Source organism: Schistocerca gregaria, chromosome 1, assembly GCF_023897955.1.
Source record: "Schistocerca gregaria isolate iqSchGreg1 chromosome 1, iqSchGreg1.2, whole genome shotgun sequence".
Taxonomy (NCBI): Eukaryota; Metazoa; Arthropoda; class Insecta; order Orthoptera; family Acrididae; genus Schistocerca; species Schistocerca gregaria.
In genome coordinates, this window is record NC_064920.1 from 1,098,717,333 (window position 1) to 1,098,722,568 (window position 5,236).

Genomic DNA, 5,236 nt, shown 5'->3' on the forward strand with positions numbered 1-5,236 from the left:
CAATAGCTGGGTACTACACATGTAAGGGCTTTCTGTTTAGGAATCCCTCGCGTTTCATTTCATTTGTGAGCAAATACAAGGCGCGGATCCAGTGGTTGGGGGGTGTGGGTGGGGATGGGGGGGGGGGGGGGGGTCACAGATTGTCTCCCTCCCTTCCTCCCCCCCCCCACCCCCAACCGTCCTGAAATAACTTGCCGTCACTCTCATCGCTAACGCACCAAATATTCTTAGGATTTCAATAATAACAATAATTACTGTATAACATTAAACATGTTTTAATATGATAATAATATGTTTACATCTGTGATTAGTACATGGCGTTAGTTTAACTTCGAAGAAGTTGCGGTTCAGAGAAATGCATCATTTGTAAAGCGTTCCACCGAAAAGTACTACATATTATGAAGTTCCCTGCCCCGTTTTGCTGTCTGTATGTGAAGCCTCTCTCTCTCTCTCTCTCTCTCTCTCTCTCTCTCTCTCTCTCCGCCCGAACAGGAATCGGAAGACCGAAAGGTTCCGACCGACCGTCGTGTCATCCTCGTAGATAGAATGCGGATATGGAGGGGCTTGTGGTCAGCCTTCAGCTCACCCAGCCGTTGTCAGTTTTCGTTACCAGAGCCGCTACTTTTCGATCAGTGACGACTGCCGTGTGATCCTCAGCCGACAGGCGTCCCTGGATTCGATTGTGAAGGGCCATACCGCTCTCCTGGCCGTTATCAGTTTTCGTTAGTAGCGCCGCTGCTTCTCAGTCAAGTAAAACTTCAATTGGCCTCACAAGGGTTGAGTGCACTCTGCTTGCAAACAGCGTTCGGCAGACCAGACGGTCACCCACCCAATTTCTAGCCAAGCCCAACAGCGCTTAGCTTCGGTGATCTGACGGGAACCGGTATTACCACTGCGGCAAAGCCGTTGACATATGTGAAGGCTAAGGTTAGGGAATTTTTAAGGGATCTTAGTACGGTTTTCACTAACAGACGCATCCACGAGGGAGGCTCACGTGTATAATTTTTAAATTCACTCCTGGAAATGGAAAAAAGAACACATTGACACCGGTGTGTCAGACCCACCATACTTGCTCCGGACACTGTGAGAGGGCTGTACAAGCAATGATCACACGCACGGCACAGCGGACACACCAGGAACCGCGGTGTTGGCCGTCGAATGGCGCTAGCTGCGCAGCATTTGTGCACCGCCGCCGTCAGTGTCAGCCAGTTTTGCCGTGGCATACGGAGCTCCATCGCAGTCTTTAACACTGGTAGCATGCCGCGACAGCGTGGACGTGAACCGTATGTGCAGTTGACGGACTTTGAGCGAGGGCGTATAGTGGGCATGCGGGAGGCCGGGTGGACGTACCGCCGAATTGCTCAACACGTGGGGCGTGAGGTCTCCACAGTACATCGATGTTGTCGACAGTGGTCGGCGGAAGGTGCACGTGCCCGTCGATCTGGGACCGGACCGCAGCGACGCACGGATGCAAGACAAGACCGTAGGATCCTACGCAGTGCCGTAGGGGACCGCACCGCCACTTCCCAGCAAATTAGGGACACTGTTGCTTCTGGGGTATCGGCGAGGACCATTCGCAACCGTCTCCATGAAGCTGGGCTACGGTCCCGCACACCGTTAAGCCGTCTTCCGCTCACGCCCCAACATCGTGCAGCCCGCCTCCAGTGGTGTCGCGACAGGCGTGAATGGAGGGACGAATGGAGACGTGTCGTCTTCGGCGATGAGAGTCGCTTCTGCCTTGGTGCCAATGATGGTCGTATGCGTGTTTGGCGCCGTGCAGGTGAACGCCACAATCAGGACTGCATACGACCGAGGCACACAGGGCCAACACCCGGCATCATGGTGTGGGGAGCGATCTCCTACACTTGCCGTACACCTCTGGTGATCGTCGAGGGGACACTGAATAGTGCACGGTACATCCAAACCGTCATCGAACCCATCGTTCTACCATTCCTAGACCGGCAAGGGAACTTGCTGTTCCAACAGGACAATGCACGTCCGCATGTATCCCGTGCCACCCAACGTGCTCTAGAAGGTGTAAGTCAACTACCCTGGCCAGCAAGATCTCCGGATCTCTCCCCCCTTGAGCATGTTTGGGACTGGATGAAGCATCGTCTCACGCGGTCTGCACGTCCAGCACGAGCGCTAGTCCAACTGAGGCACCAGGTGGAACTGGCATGTCAAGCCGATCCACAGGACTACATCCAGAATCTCTACGATCGTCTCCATGGGAGAATAGCAGCCTGCTTTGCTGCGAATGGTGGATATACACTGTACTAGTGCCGACATTGTGCATGCTCTGTTGCCTGTGTCTATGTGCCTGTGGTTCTGTCAGTGTGATCATGTGATGTATCTGACCCCAGGAATGTGTCAATAAAGTTTCCCCTTCCTGGGACAATGAATTCACGGTGTTCTTATTTCAATTTCCAGGAGTGTATTTAGAGCTAATTGTCTGCACTATGATGATGTTTGTCGCTGAAGTCGTGCCTTCTGAGAACTTTTGCTACGTAGTTAGTTAGTCAGGTAGTTTCATGTTCCATGTATCATTTTGCACGATAATCGTAATGATATGGAACGAGTCATTTTACATTCACATCGAAAATTAGCTTGTAAATACGGCCACATGCTAAACATTTATAACCTTTTATTTTTTTAAAAAATACAGATGTGAGTTAGTAATTCCTACTCACCACCGTTTACACATTACAATAATAGAAATTCTTTTACAGAGTAGAAGGAGTTGGCAAGGAAAAACTTTCTCAGATTGTTTTCAAATTTTACTTTGCTGTCTGTCAGACATTTTATATCACTGGGTAAGTGATCAGAAATTTTTATTGTAGTATTGTACATCCTTTTTGTGCTGAGAATAACCTTAATGAAGAAGTAATGAATGTCATTTTTCCTTCTGGTATTGGAATGATGTATATAATTGTTCCTTTTGAACTGTGGCGAATTATTTACAACAAAATTCATGGGGGAATAGATATACAGTGAAGCAATAGTCAGAAACCGAACACCTTAAACAGATGTCTACAAGATGTAGTGGATGAGCATCGTTCTTACAGCACGTTACTACACTATGAAGACTTTCTTTTTTAAATATGGGTCACCCCAGAATGTTACTCCAAATGACATTATTGTTGTTGTTGTTGTCTTCAGTCCATAGACTGCTTTGATACAGCTCTCCATGCTACTCTATCCTGTGCAATCTCCTTCATCTCCGTGTAACTACTGCAACCTACATCCTTCTGATTCTGTTTAGTGTATTCATGCCTTGGTCTCCCTCTACGATTATGACATTATTGAATGAAAAAATGAAAAATATGTCAGCTTACTGATTTCTTTCTTCCTAAGATTTGACTGATTCTATGTGTAAATGTGTCTGGAATTGGTTGTTTTAGGAGTTCCAAAATGTGTTTTTTCTTTAGTTTAAATTCTCATCGATATGGGCACCGAAGACTTTTGAAATTTCCTCTCTATTTATTATTTGGTCTTACCATTGGTGTAGTACCCTTAGATGTACAGAACTAATATGTAGTATCTTTTGAAAACTGAGGGAGAGAGCATTCGCACAAAACCAGTGTTTACCATTTCTTCTGTTTTTACATGTGTGCCTGGACTGATTACAAAACTAATATCATCTGCAAGAAGAAATAATTCAGTTTGTTATATATTAGATGGAATATCGTTTACGCATATGCGAAACGCAGCGGACCTAAAATTGAGTCTTGGGGAACCCCATACGTAATTTTTTCCCAGTCAGAATTAAGTCCCCGTACTATATTGATTAAATTATTACGTACAACTTCCTACATTGTTTTGGTTAGATATGACATTATCCACTGGTTAGCTATATCGTCAGTTCCATAAAACTTTAATTTATCCAGCCGAATACTGTGATTCGCATAGTCAGCAGCCTAAGACACGTCACAGAAAATATCGACAGGCGCTACTTCATGTCTATACATGCGAGAGTCTGCGTACCTAGTATGTTGCAAAATGCCACGCACAAAAACGGCATTTTCTGGTGCTCATATCTCGGATTCTGTTGGTAAGAGAAAGGAAGGGTCATATGTATTGGATAGCCCTTGTGCTAAGGGATCATTTGTATACCCAACAGGAGTAATGCCTTGTGTTACTATCCTACATTACAGGGTCCAAGTAGAAATAGTACACACTTTCTCCTCCTTAGATAAATGGAGCAAATCCTTTGGTTCTTTTTGCATTTGATCTTGCCTACGGTGTGCATGATGGGACTTATGCAACCATCGGCAGTTACTCGGGAAACCCCACCCCAGCTGAAAAGTTTATTACTTTTTATTACATTTTCGCCGTCACCAGTGGACCAAAATCCATCCGATGATTCCAAGACGGCTATGCACAGCAAAAGACTGATATTTTACGATATATTCCTAAGATCCGATTTAGAATAACCTTGAAAATTTTCTTGATGTTTTTATATGTTTCCAAGATACAAAGGTTCAAAGCTACCGTACTTCCACACGTAAAATCCTGTCTGAGGCGCAGTCTAAATCATAAATAACCGCAGGAAATTGCTCAAATTTTAGCAGTATATTCTCTAAGCATTCGTCTATAGGAGCTATCTCCCCGTTTTCAAAAATCTTTATCCGTTTTCGCGAAACACCCCAAAAACTTTTTTTTTTAACAAAAACCCAGCCGGGGATAGCGAGACGGTTACGCTCCGCAAATGGCTGTAATTTTTATGATGTACTCCTAAGATTCTGATTGCGAATAACCTTGAAAATTTTTATCGTATCTTTATCCTCCTTGTACACATAAAAAACGCACGTAAAATACGATGTGAGACGAAGACGTAGTTTATTTGCTTTACTTCAATTTCACATAAGTAAACTATCTAAATTTTACTGACAATGCATTTCTTTCCATATCAGCAGCAGTACGGAAAAGCAGGAAACCAGCTGAAAAATACTCCTATTGGAGCGCAAAAAATGCGAATATGTTCCTCTTTACACAAAAGACACTGGAAAGTGGGGATCAGCTATCCTCACCACCTTCAAAAATTTTCCCAAAAAATTTTTGGCATGAGCACATATTCGCACATTTTATGCGTAGAGAGGATAAGATAGTCGCAGTGGCGAAGAGACGGAAAAGTAATAAATACTGGAAGATAGCAGACAGTAATTGTGTTATAAAAAGAGCGAAGGAGAGGGACGGAGTGCAGTGGAACATAGTTGACAATAACAAAACAGTGAAG

At 44.6% G+C, this 5,236-nt stretch overlaps 1 pseudogene; it reads right to left on the reverse strand.

Moving 5' to 3' along the window:
* Window positions 1-793: 793 nt before the first annotated feature.
* On the reverse strand, window positions 794-911 carry LOC126288833 (5S ribosomal RNA; annotated as a pseudogene).
* Window positions 912-5,236: the final 4,325 nt, after the last annotated feature.